We start from the raw sequence: 14,803 nt of genomic DNA, 5'->3' as shown, positions 1-14,803 counted from the left end.
ATCTGCTGTGGTTTATAACATTTCCAACAGTTGAACAGAATGTTTTTCTGCTGTTTTATTCGTGTGTGTGTGTGTGTGTGTGTGTGTGTGTGTGTGTGTGTGTGTGTGAAGTGCTTCTTGAGGTGGTGCAGAGGGCCATGGAGGTAGTTCAGTGGTTATGCAAAGGAGTTTAATACAGACTTTGATGGCAATGGGCCTGTGTCTCATGCATGGTGAAGCAGTGCTACAGGTGTCTCTCTTTCTCTCACCTCTTTGTTTTCCCCTTTCTTTAAATTTCTTTCTGTCCCTATCCAGAAGGAGGAGGAGGAAGAGGAGGAGCAGCAGCAGCAGCAGAAATGACCACTGGGCCTCTACAGTATAGAACAACAGTGGTAGAAATTGTCCTCAGTGTAGAACAACAGTGGTAGAAATTGCCCCACTCTTTGAAAGGAAGCTGGATTATAATATTCGGCCATTTGAGTAAGACTGGTCCTGAAATGAATGCAGCCTAGAATGTTCCGAGCTGTGAGAACATCCATAGACTGCTCAGACTGACAGGGCTGCAGAGATTACACAGGTTCCTGTAATAAATATGAACAGACATGGGCCCTAAGTCAGATCAATGGTGTTTACAGTTAATGATATTTATGTAGTTTTCCCACATTTGGGAGCTACTCTCTGACCTGATCTGATTTTCTGGTCTATTCTCAACTCTGACACCATGTTCCCAGACACTACTTTTAGCCCACCTGCATGTTAGCTTTTCGACCTAGGGAAAACTTAGTAAAGTTATTGTCCCCTTGGAATATACCTAAAATAGATTTCCTATTTCCTTTCAACATGAAAAACCCAAATTTCATCTGCTATACTTTTACCATTAGGTTCCTGATTACTAAAAAATTTTTTTCTGTTTTATATCTTAATGTTTTTTCAGCCACCAAGTTGCAGATGCTACCATGATGCCAGCCTGACTTTCCTGAGAAGATGCCCTCACCAACGTGTCCTGGAACCCCACTTTCCCAGACCCTTGCCCCACTAGGGAAAGTTAGAAACAGGCTGTGGATTGACCTGCCAATGCCCATGTCCACTTGAGAAGCAATTACAGAAGCCAGAACTCCTACCTTTTGCACCCTATAAAGATCTTTAGTCCATACTTTCAAAAGGATAAAGAATAGGAAACTTTCAATGGAGGGGATGGGATATAAAACTTTGGTGGTGGGACTTATATGGACTTTTAACCCTCTTACCCCGCAATCTTATCAATCATTATTAAGTCACTAATAAAATAAAATAGCCATTGGAGGGATGAATTCACTGTTTAGGCACCAAGCCCCAGCCATAATTTGGTGTCAAAAGGAAAGAAAGAAAGAAAGAAAGAAAGAAAGAAAGAAAGAAAGGAGGAAAAAAATAAAGAGAGAGAGAGAGAAATAGAGAAGAAGGAAGGGAGGGAGAGAGGGAGAGGGGAAGGAATGAAACATGGAAAGAGAGAAAGGAAGGGAAGAATGAAAGAAGGAGTGAGAAAAGAGAAGACGGTAAAAAAAAAAAAAGACTTTCATGCCTGAGGCTCTGGGGCTATAGCTTCAATACTGGGCACTACCATAAACCTAATTATAGCAGTGCTTTGATGAAAAAAAGGAAAAGAAAAGAAAACCAATAAAGATAGGAAAGATCTCCAGTTAGAAATTTTAAAAAAATCACTGGACTTTTAAAGATGCTTATCAAGATATCAGAGGTCATTGCACCAGAGATAAATTCATAAGGTTTAAAATCAAAAGACGGGGGTCGGGCAGTAGCGCAGTGGGTTAAGCACACGCTGCACAAAGCTCAAGGACCAGAGGAAGCATCCTGGTTCGAGCCCCCGCTCCCTACCTGCAGGGGAGTTGCTTCACAGGCAGTGAAGCAGGTGTGCAGGTGTCTGTCTGTCTTTCCACCCTCTGTCTTCCCCTCCTCTCTACATTTCTCTCTGTCCTATCCAACAACAACAACATCAATAACAACGATAATCATAAACAAAACAATGATAAAACAACCAGGGTAACAAAAGGGAAAAAATGGCCTCCAGGAGCAGTGGATTTGTGGTGTAGGCACCGAACTCTGGCAATAACCCTGGAGACAAAAAATAAAATAAATAAAATAAAATCAAAAGACACAAACTTCTTAGAATTTGTGAGAAATAGTTCATGATGAGAGTGAAATGTAATAACAGTTAAGAAGAGATCTTTAAAGTCAGTATGAATAAGAAATTGTTATGTCTAAATCTCACCTGCCCAAGTACATCTACCACTCTGCATGAGGCTGTAGGATCAAATATGGGTGGCCGGGACTGGGGAGAAACTCAGTGAGGAGCCAAGACCTGTAGTATGAAGCCAGAGGCTCCAAGATTTTAGCCCTGGCATCAATCACATTTACCAGAGCAAAGCGGCTTTATTGTGTATCTGCCAGCCTGTCTAAATCTTTCATAAAAATAAAAGAGTACAGAATTTTAAGTAAGGTTTATCTGGGGACTATAGAAAAGCTCCCCTGTGTAGGGTGCCTATCTTGCAATGTATGAAACCCTGGTTCAAACCCCAGTACCACAAGGGAGTGTTACAGTGTTATACTGGAGGAAGCTTCAGCATTGTAGTCTCTCTCTCTCTCTCTCTCTCTCTCTCTGTGTGTGTGTGTATGTGTGTGTATGTGCTGATATCTGAATAAGTCAACCCAGAGTAGTGAAATTGAATAGGTGCACATGAAGGTATAAGGTTCTGTATACACACACACACACACACACTAAATTAGTGGTTAACTGAGCTTATGGGTCATTTTTTCCATCTGACTTCTCTTTCTCCCTCAGTTCAAGGTGTCCCCCTTCTATATCATCAGGGTTCTTGATCTGAACATGTTGTAACACTGAACTTTAGCTAGTTGGACACATATCCTATTTGTTTATCAGAGCAGTGACCTGTATGTATGTCCATACCTCATTCCAGACTCTGAAGATGTATTTAAGGACTCTGAAATTGCAAGTTTATGGAGTTATCTGGACTCAATCTAATCACATGAGTGCACAATAACCCCCAAACCAGAACCTTTCCTCTCAATCACCAGTAGGAGAGAACAGCCAAGGTTAAAGTGTGAAAAAAAAAAAAAAAAAAAAAACAGAATTATCAAAACAGCAGTGACTCCGAATGGTTTGAAGATAGGCAAATTTTTCCTTTCTTATCCTTATCCACAGTTTCTATCATTTTATAATGTTCTTTTATTACTGGCCAATTACAGAGTCTATGACTTTGAGCCATGTCCAGATTTGAACTAGTTTGCTTCCTGAGTATTAGAAGATTAGAACTGGAGGGTAACTGAACACAGGGGAGCTGGAATTAGGTGAACCTCAACCATGTGAGGTCACAGCGAGTCTACTGGCAGTTTAGGAACTTTCTTAAACCAGGTGCAAGGAAGCTCCAGTACTCAGAACTCCAAGACAACTCTGTGGAGCAGACTTCAGATCTTCAGCTCAGCTTTCACAGGATTGACATCTCGAGTCCATCCTAGAGAGATGTGTTTTCCCATCACTGCCAGTAGGATAACGACTATCAACACTGTCCTCTCCCTGGGGCTGGGGAGACATCAAGCAATGACAGAAGCAACAAAACCTGCATGTACAAACTATTGTATTTACTGTTGAATGCAAAACATTAATTCCCCAATAAAGAAATAAATTTTTAAAAAAAGAAGCAACAAAACCATACTTTCTACTAATGGTGCTGCCAAGGAAAGAACAAGTACATCTAATAACAAATGCCTTTATGACAGCATTCTATCAGCTCCAGAGCCTTAGTCCTGTCAGCTCCAAAAGACTAGTGCTCTGAAATATCACTTAGTGACACAGGGGCATGAAGAGATTTTAGATCAAGAGTCAGATACCTCCAATGCCCTGACTCAGTCCTCTGGCCCTGGGTATGTGGCTTAAAACAGGCAAGACCCAGGTGGGTTCTGAATTTCTGGACTCTGTGCTTCTTGGCTCTGAAAAAAAATGGATTCTTACTTACTGGGACCCATCCTGAGTATCTTCTCACTGCCTTTTCTCCCCATCCTCCCCTGTGCTTCTCTCTCCTTCACTTAGCATCACTCTGTCATTCAGGTAGAACACCTGAGCCAGCTTCTCCAGGAAGATTTTCCTCACAGTACACCCCCTCCCATCTGATTTAACAAGTTTTCCCATTTCCTCACTTCTTTTGGCATCTGCATTGTTTCTAACCATGGTGCTGCCACCAGACTTCAATTACTTGAAAACAATCATCAACCTCATTGTTCACAGAGGTTCTAAAATGCCATTCTTTCCCAAACTACAACCAACTTTCCCTAATGGCATGCTCCCTGTTGCTGAAAAAAATGGCAGGCCTAATGGCATGCTCCCTGTTGTTGAAAAACATTCTTGGTTATGGTTGTCACAGTGATGGTTATTCTTTCATCTAGGTTGAGAAATGTCTACAGTTCTGGCTCCTATTTTTACTGGCTTCTTTACCTTAATCACTTTTCCAACACGTGCAAGACAGTGTTTTTGCCAGAGCTTATTACTCTGTGCTTAATAAAGCATTCTGTGGGCTACTGGTTTGGCAGAAAAACCCTATCCTTTGATCTGCAGACTACAGATTTACAGAACCAGTCTTGAGTAAAACTCACCCTTTCAAATATCACTGACTCCATCCAAGATATAGCTCCTAAGGCTCCATTTGGAAGCCCCAGGGACTTTTCCATGATCCTTAGCACCCTTTGGCCTCTATCCTTGCCCCAGCCATTATAAATATCCCAGGGAAATGAATCAAATCTACAATAACTCATGAGTTTTTTATGATTTCCACCCAAGTACTTCTCAAGATGAGATGCACTCATTACCCCACATCCATTTGGAGAATGACTGCCTTTTAAAAATGGATCGTGATAATATTCCAAATGCAACAGCTTTGATCTCTCAGCCAGAGGACATCTGCTTTCCTGTCATAACAGCGAAAATTTTTACCTTCTAGGTTCAGGCCAAAATCATTCCCCACTTCCTGAGCATGTTTCTCCTCAGGAGTGTCCTTCCTTTTTCATTTATTTCCTTGGCTTCATGCTATCACCTTCTCTTTCCAACACAATTGCTCCATCCATGTAATATTTTACCTCAGACCAAGAGAACTCTGCAGCTGACAGGCCATTGGATTGTCTTTGAAGTGTACAGGCTCCAGGCTAGTTTTTGACTAGAGGAAAAACTTACTGGAATTACTTAGATGTCTCCCTTCTGCTTTTGTTTTCTTCTCTGTGTTTACTCCTGGAGCAGAATGTCAGAAATCAGGAGGGAAAGTACCAGACTGTCAATTCTCTCTGGAAATCAGCTGGGATGCCTTTTCCCTTCAACCCCCTTTCCTGAAAAATACAACATTACTGAGCACAGCCCCTCTCTCCCTAACAACCCCCATTTCCTAATCCCTCCTCCCAAGCTCCCGCATCACTTCAGCTTGGGAGAGAAGTTGGGGTGTAACTCAGGTGTGGCCCATCTGGCAAGAAAAATCTAACCAGAAACAAACCACAAAGAAGCACTTCCTCTGCCTTTCACTGGGGCCTCTGCTCACTTTACAAAATAGAGACGGGCATGGGACGCCATGGGTTACGAGATTTGTTTAACTGCTTCAGAATTATTATTTGCATGGAGAAGACCTTGGAACAAAAGCTCCTGTGTGTGTAAAAATGCCACAGGATTAAGCCTTTGTTTGGGTCCCTTCTAAAAAGAAGTGTGATCAGACAAATAACAAGGACACTTGAGAGCTAAATGAGCTATCAAATCACCTAGTAGACTGAGTGAAGAAACTTAATCTGGCACACAGCCTCCATTCTCGCAGTAAACTGATCAGTTATGCTTCGTGATCAATCCTCCTTTCTCTGAAGGCTCTGCCTTTGTCTCCAGTGAGGGAGTATACAGCCCAGTATGCTAAAGAAACCAGGAAAGCTGAGCACGGGGTGGATCAGCTTGAGTAGGGAGAGAGAGGACACAGTGTCTGACACTTGCAAGAACACAAGAGACGTTCTGTAAGCCATATGGGCTACTGAGACCATGATCCCACTGGCTACTAGGCCAGGGTGAATAGTCTGAGATTGAGGAAGCCCCTAAGACTCTGATATGTTTCATTAAAGTGACAGTAGTCCCTGTACACCATATTTCTCCCCCCACCTGAGTGTGCAGAGTGGTATCCTACATAGCAGTGAATTATAAAGTCTTAGAGAAGAAATTTGGGGTGGGGGGTAGATACCATAATGGTTATGCAAGGAAACTCTCGTGCCTGAGGCTCCAAAGTCTCAGGTTCAATCCCCTGCACCACCATAAGCCAGAGCTGAGAAGTGCTCTGGTAAAAAAAAAAAAAAAAGGGTTTTCTGATGTAGATAGTATGATGGTTATACAGAGACTAGAGACTATCATGTCTAAGACTTTCAATCCTTCTTAGCATCACTATAAGTCAGAGCTAAGTGCTCTAGGAAAAAATATATATAGGAAGGAATGAATGAATAAATAAATCTGGATGTCAGCAAACCATACTCTCTCCTGGAATGAAAATTCTGGAGGTTAAGGAAAGATGCTCAATGTCACACAGATGCATGTCCAAATGGCTTAAAAGTCTAGATTTTTGTGAGCAGATTTTACTGCCAGATCTATCAAAGGTGCCCTTGACAAGCTTCCTAATTATAAAGATGTCTTCTTCTTCTTCTTCTTCTTCTTCTTCTTCTTCTTCTTCTTCTTCTTCTTCTTCTTCTTCTTCTTCTTCTTCTTCCCCTTCCCTTTCCCCTTTCCCTTCCCCTTCCCCTTCCCCTTCCCCTTCCCCTTATTCTTATTCTTATTCTTATTCTTATTCTTATTCTTATTCTTCTTTCCTTTTGGGGGCCATTAATGGTTTACAGTCAACAGTAAAATACAGTAGTTGGTACCTGTGTAACATTTCTCAGTTTTCCACATAACAGTCTAACTCCCCACCTGTTGGGTAGTATGCCACCTCCCCCTGGCTTCTGCTTAACCATATGCCTATATAGAGATTTACTGATCCAAAGCTTTGGTCTATTTACATAAATCACTTTTACATAAAGCACTCCAGGGCATTGGTGGTTCCGTGATAGGATTCTCACCTGTTCCGCCCCCTCCTTGTCACACTCTGATTTTCACCAGTCACTTTTCTCTCCACCCTCTCTATATCACATCCTGTTTCCACCCTACTTGGAGAGTATAAAAACAGCTGCTCTTCTGATTAAAGACACCTGGAAATTGCTTTCCGGCTCTGAGAGTTCCAGAGTGTATCTCCTGCGGAAGTTAGTGCGGCATGAGTTCCTGATCCCTCTCCCACGCAGCAGCCTAGATCGGCTCCAGTTGAGTTCTCTCCAAGCCAGAGAGCACTAGCTAGGGAAGAAGTACCCTCAGGCTATCCCGGCATCTGGCACCCGGAACAGGGACCCGTAAGCAGCAGATTTACAAGAAGACATCTTAGATAAGTACACACCTTTTGGGTATCTGCAATATTGTGTTAAGGCACTGTGATTTTTTTTTCTTTTTTTTTCTTATTGTTTTCCTGAGATCTCTCCACCATGGAAAATCTTTTCCAAATTCTGCATTCTTTTTCCAGTATACAATTTTTATATATCTGGGACATTTTTCTCGGGGCTTCATCTTATATCCTGTTGATCATCATAGCAGCTTTTAAGGGATATATAGGGCAACCTCTCAAAAGGCTTAAGGACCTAGAGGCTGAGGTCCAAGATATAAAGGAAGTAATCACAGAACTTAACCAGCACCTTAAAAACAAGAAGAAGCAAAGGCCTGTCGTGATCTTAACCCACCCTAATTCCTCTGCATCTTGCCCTGAGGCCCCTATTTTGGCAGACACGTGTCCGAATTCTCCTTTGGACTCCACAGCCACTTCTTCGGCCACCCCCATTTTGGCAGACACGTGTCCGGAACCTCCTGCTGCCTCCACGGCTGCTACTTCGCCCACCCCTGTTTTGATAGACACATGTCTGAATTCTCCTGTAGCCTCCAAAACCACTTCTTTGGCCACTTGTCCAGAAGCTTCCACTTCGATGACTCCTCCTACCGCTACACACTTATCAGAGCAAGTCCACACATTTCCGGTCAATGTTGCCCCCAATAGACAAAAACCTCAGGCCTGGTATCCATATTCCGCCACAGACCTGAAGGAACTACGCCAGGCTATCAAAGATGACGGTGTTCATGCCCCATGGACCAGGTCCATTTTACAAGGCCTGCTTCAGAACCTTAATACCCCCCAAGATTGGAGAGATGTGACTCGTGCTACGCTCCCAGGCCCCCTCTTCCTGCAATGGGAGGCATTCTTTCGTGACGAATGTTTACAACAATCGCGGAAAAATATTCAAAATCAGCCAGAGGGTAATTATGATGCATTGTTTGGAACAGGCCAATTAGAAACAGGGATTCAACAGGCGGAAGCCAAGTTTCCACCGGGGTATTTTGATCAAGTACGCCTGTGTGCATTAAAAGCATGGGAGTGATTAACACCACCCATGGGAGCAGCCTCAGCCCCCATTCTCTCCCTGCAACAAGAACCTGATGAATCCCTCGCTAAATTCATTGCCAGGGTCCAGTCGAGTTTGGAAAGGAAGATTTATAATCCTGATGCTCGTTTTCTCCTCCTGCGATCCATAGTCTGGGATGGAATGCTTCCGCATTTTCGACAGGCCTGTATCACTCTTAAAAACGAACACCCAGGTACTTGGATTCTAGCTACACAGGATCTCAGATCAAGCTCTTTTCAAGGACCTATGTTACAGGCCTATGCAGCTATCTTACATAAGCAAAAAGGGGCTTGCTTTCAGTGCGGTCGCCAAGGACATTGGCGTAACCAATGTCCAGAAAATAGACCACAACCCCGCCTCCAGTCAGGGCGACCCCACCTCCAGTAAGGGCAACCCCGCCTCCAGACAGGGAATCAGAGACCACGAATGCCTTGTCCCAGATGCCAGAAAGGATTTCACTGGAGGAGAGATTGTTGGTCAAGGTTCCATAGGAACGGCACGCCTCTGCCAAATGTAAACAGGGATTTAAACTAGGTATGGGGCTTCCCTTAGCCCTGCCCCCAAGAGGGAAGGAAGCAGGTCATCCGCTTGGTGCTGTGCCCTTCTTCCACAAACAGAAGCCCAGCTTGGGACCCAATCCGTCGCTATACCCACCACGCCAAGTAACAATAACAGAGGGTGAGCAGAAAGAGGAACCCGCGGTATGTGGGAACTTCCAGCATAGAAATAACCGGCTGGAGCAAGAGAACAGCTCGAATTTGGAGCCTGAGATTTTATGGACCACCCCTGTTTTAGAAAGGGGTCACCCAACTATGACAGTAAAGATTGGTAATATTCCTTTTAAGTGTTTGATTGACACGGGAGCAGATAAGACAATATTAAGACAAGCAGAGGTTCCCCAGAGTTGGGAACTCCTCCCAGGACCACGCTTACGTGGTGTTGGAGGATTGACTCAGGCATTCAGCACACGAGATTCCCTTGTGTGGGAAGATCCAGAAGGGACTACAGGACGCTTTCAGCCTTTAATAGCTGATATAAGCACCAATTTATTGGGAAGAGACTTGCTGGAATCTTTAGATGTAGTGATATCCTCAGACACCTCTGCAGGACACCACACTCACTCCTGTGAGACTGCTAGACCCAACCAGCACCCCCAATACTAACTGCCACTGTTCGTAACAGAACTCCCCGCTTAGATTGGCTTTCTAATGAGTCTGTCTGGGTGGAACAGTGGCCTTTGCCTAGGGAGAAGCTAGAAATTTTTAAAAAACTCGTCCAAGAGCAGTTATCTTTGGGACACATTCGTCATTCTCGGAGCCCATGGAATACTCCAGTCTTTGTGATTAAAAAGTGCTCAGGAAAATGGCGCCTCCTCCAAGATCTTCATGCAGTTAATAAAACCATGCAGGTTTGGGGCTCCCCCCAAAGGGGTTTGCCTCTTGCTTCCGCAATTCCCACAGGAATTCCAATCATAGCTATTGATATACAGGATTGTTTTTTCTCTATTCCCTTACACCCACAAGATTGTAAACGTTTTGCTTTCTCTGTTCCTTCTATTAATAATGCCAGCCCTGCTGATAGATTTGAATGGGTGGTACTGCCCCAGGGCATGGCTAATAGTCCTACTATTTGTCAAGAGGTTGTTAAATCTGCCCTTTTTCCATATATTCATAAGGGCCTTAAGGTTTTTCATTATATGGATGACGTGTTAATATGGGGAGAATTAGATACAGATCTCTCCGCCCTACGTGATTTTCTAATCCCTGCCTTAAAGAGAAGTGGACTTAATGTAGCTCCTGAGAAGATACAGCTAATCCCTCCAATATCTTTCTTAGGCTCAGAGATTTCCCTAACGCAGATTCGTCCTTTAAAACCTTGTGTTACTTTTCCTTCTAATCTCACTCTTGCTTCTTTACAAAGTTTTCTTGGAAATTTGAATTGGCTTAGGCAGTATCTTTATCTGCCTATGAGCTGCCTGCAACCACTGTTCGATCTGTTAAAAGGAAACAAGCAGCCCTCCTCAAAGCGTATGTTAACCCCCAAAGCATCCTTGGCTCTGGAAAAGTTAACCAGGCTCTCCAGGACATGCACCTCGTTCGGTTCTCCCCCTCCTCTCCAGTAAATCTTCTAATCTTTAACTCAACCCCCACGGTAGTGGGGGCATTGTGGCAGAAACATGGCATTCTCGAATGGCTTCATACACCAGTAGGTGACTCCTTACTGAGATTGATGCCTTAGCATTTATGGTTCGCCAAGGAAGAAACAGATCGGTTCAGGTCTTAGGAAGGGAACCAGATTCAATCATTCTTCCCTTTTCTCTCACTGATACAGAATGGCTCATACGCCACCATTCTCGTTTTGCCATAAGTTTAATGGGTTTTCCAGGACAATTAGATAATCATTTTCCCTCTAATAATTTGATAGCTTCTTTACCTCTGTTGCCTCTACTAGTACCTAAACTTTTCTCTCGAGATCCCATCCCCTCTGCTCCTACAGTGTTCACTGATGGTGGAAAAAAGGGAGCTGCTGCCCTTATATATTATCCAGACCAGCAACACCCCAAACCTCTCTTTACTGAACTTCCTGATAATTCCCCTCAGTACAAAGAACTTTATGCTGTTTTCCTTGCATTAAAAGCTGTACCAGAATCCTTCAACCTTTTTTCTGACAGTGTGTATACTGTTAACTTACTTCCATGGCTTGCTCGATCTTATGTAAGAATTGATGACAACCCACTTTCTCCTCTTTTAATTCAAATTGCCTCTATGCTCTGTTCTCGAACCCATCCACTGTATGTTCAGCACCTACGTTCCCACAGCCCTCTTCCTGGTCCCCTGTCCTAAGGGAATGCTGCAGCTGACCGCCTTGCCTCCACAGGAATTCTCCTAGCCTCTGTCTCTAATCCTGCTGACTTTCATTCCCTAACCCATGTTAATCTTAAAGGTCTTCGAGCTCGATTTCCTGATATTCCTCTGCCACAGTTAAAACGTATTCTTGCTACATGTTCCTCCTGTGCAGGTCTAATCAAAACACCTGCTATTCAGACTCTGGGGGTTAATCCTCGAGGTTTAAAAGCCAATGCTCTTTGGCAAATTGATGTTACCCACATACCTAACTTTGGCAAACAAAAATATGTGTTCGTCTCAATTGATACCTTCTCTAAGTTTATGTGGGCTACAGCTCAGACTGGAGAAAACTCAAAAAAGCTTATAAGCCATATGCTCTCCTGTTTTGCTGTAATGGGATTACCTTTTCAACTTAAAACGGATAATGGACCTGCTTTTACCAGCAAACAATTTAAAGATTATTGTTACAGGCATTCCGTATAATCCACAGGGACAAGGCATTGTTGAGAGGGCCCATCAAACTATTAAGGCTCAATTAAATAAAGAAAAAGGGGAAATGTACCCCCCTAATATCCAGCTGGCAAAAGCCTTGACTACATTAAATCTCTTTAATATTTACAAAAACTCAGACCAACCTCCTATAATTCTTCATTGGCAAACACCACCCACCCTCCCAGCTATTAAAGTCAAATGGAAAGACCCACTTGATAAAATTTGGAAAGGACCTGACCCCCTGTTGACTATGGGGAGGGGGTTTGCATGTATTTTTCCACAAAATTACTCCCAGCCTGTTTGGGTTCCTGCCCGCCATGTTCGGCAATACCCACATGATGGCACTGATATCCCTGAAGAACAAGAAACACTGCAAGAAGACTGGCTGCAAGAGGACTGGCTACAGGATGCACCCCAGGATCCATAATACAGCATGGCAGAATCAAAAAAAAAAATCTGATTCACAGAACTCTTCCCCTCTGCCCCCCGAATGAATGTCTTATGCTATGACTGGCCAGTTGTGTTTTGTGAGTGAGTGAGTGAAAAAAAAAAAAAATGAGTGAGTTGAGTGACCAAAATTTTTGTATGACCCATTGTGCTCAGAGTACTCTGTAAGTTAACTGACTTTATATAAAATGGCTGGACGCAGCCATGGTTTCTGGAGACGTCCAGAAACAGTCCAAAAATTGTTCATTCCCCCTTTTGATTTCTTTTTTAAGTCTTGATATCAATATGAAATGTTTAGTCTTAAACTGTGTGAGTAAAGATGGTTCAACTATGACAGTAGATCTAAATTCACATTTGAAATGATATATCTTATTTAAAAGTTTTTCTCCTCCTGTGTGTTATAAACTATATGTTTAATATGCGTGTTTCAAGTTTGGTAAACATTAACTTAACAGTTAAATTGTAACTTCGAAGCTACATTTTTACGAGAAGAGGTAAAATCAATTCATTTAAGTAACTGAGTGTTTAAGGTAAAACTCTAAATATTCAATGTGACAATTCATCATCTCCTAAGTTAGAATACAAATTCTCTATACAGGACATTTTTGGAGGGCCCCCAAAAATGTCCTGTAAGCTATCTTGTGGAAATTAATCCACAACAAATTTGGCATCAATCCGATATTGTAAATGTACCAAAAAAAAATTGTCACTAAAATGTGTTAACTCTAGTAACCTGAGTTTGCTTAAAAACCCAATGTAAAAATAGTTAAGAATCAATATATGTGACTTAAATTCGGTATGAAAACTTTTCTATATAAAGACTGCTACATGAGGTCACGTAAGATGACCTTTACACGAAATTATAAAGATACCTAAACCAATTATAATCATTGAGTTATCAATTGTAGTAAACTTCTAATTTGTTACAAAGTTTTTTCATAAGTAATTGACTACAGCTATGACAAACCTTCGCATCAAGAAGCATCTGCTCATATAGAATCCCCAGAAATCCATCTTGGACTCCTGACCTCTGACATCACCCACAATTACAGCCATCCCCCGAAACCCATGATGTGACCTGACACGATCTGGAGAACCTGATTCACAGACTCCAAAGGACAAGACTTTCCTACTGCCTTTCTCTCAACCATCGGTGTCTGCTCTTCCTGCTTCTGTTTCGCCCACCATGTTTTGGCGGTTCCAGGTCACTCTCTACAGAGAAGAAAAGTTCCAGTGGCCGTCCTCCTCCATCAAGATAGACGTGTGGCATTTATTTCCTGGCCTTTGACATTGGACTGATGCTTCTATAGAACTTGCTGGACACTCCTTTTATACTGCTGGACTTCTTGAAGAATGACTGTAGCAGTTCATAGAACTTACCGCCAGCTGACTCGGGATTTTGCAATGCCAGATCACCCCTCTAGCCCCTTGGCTTATCAGGCCCCCACTCCTCCACCCATCAGGCTCACTCTGTCTCTTGCTACTCTTACTTATCCCTCCCTGTCTTGTGCTAGTTCTTTTTGTAGACACTTACACACTATCATTCTGCTTTCTTCCCAACAGGTTTCCGTTCACCCCTACACTGCTATTCCCCTGACAGAGATGAAGCCTTTTACAGACATTGACCCAGTTATATATGGCCATTAAGTAAGAGGAAGATGTTGGGGAATTGTGAGGATATGGTTGAGCTTGGAAGGGCTTGAGCCTGAGGGGTGTGTCAATCCTGTTAGTCTCTCTCTCCACGGAGAGGTTGAGCAAGGAGGGACAGTAGAACCCCAAAAAAGGTGTGCCTCTTATCAGTCTCCCTGCCTCACAAAGTGCCCCGCACTCCTGATACTATGGCAAATAGTTAAAAAGAAAGGGGGAGATGTTGGGTAGTATGCCACCTCCCCCTGGCTTCTGCTTAACCATATGCCTATATAGGGATTTACTGATCCAAAGCTTTGGTCTATTTACATAAATCACTTTTACATAAAGCACTCCAGGGCATTGGTGGTTCAGTGATAGGATTCTCACCTGTTCCGCCCCCTCCTTGTCACACTCTGATTTTCACCAGTCACTTTTCTCTCCACCCTCTCTATATCACATCCTGTTTCCACCCTACTTGGAGAATATAAAAACAGCTGCTCTTCTGATTAAAGACACCTGGAAATTGCTTTCCGGCTCTGAGAGTTCCAGAGTGTATCTCCTGTGGAAGTTAGTGCGGCACGAGTTCCTGATCCCTCTCCCACGCAGCAGCCTAGATCGGCTCCAGTTGAGTTCTCTCCAAGCCAGAGAGCACTAGCTCGGGAAGAAGTACCCTCAGGCTATCCCGGCACCCACCTAAGTCATCCTCCACCATCAATGTCCTAGGACTTGAACCCTCCCCCACCCCAGAGTCTTTTATTTTGGTGCAATACACCAACTCCAGTCCAAGTTATGCTTCGTGTTTTCCCTTCTGCTATAAAGACTCCTTTACTGACAAATCTTCACAAATACCATATACCCAGACT

The sequence above is a fragment of the Erinaceus europaeus genome, chromosome 15 (assembly GCF_950295315.1).
Source record: "Erinaceus europaeus chromosome 15, mEriEur2.1, whole genome shotgun sequence".
Classification (NCBI taxonomy): domain Eukaryota; kingdom Metazoa; phylum Chordata; class Mammalia; order Eulipotyphla; family Erinaceidae; genus Erinaceus; species Erinaceus europaeus.
Note: the sequence above shows the minus strand (reverse complement) of the source record.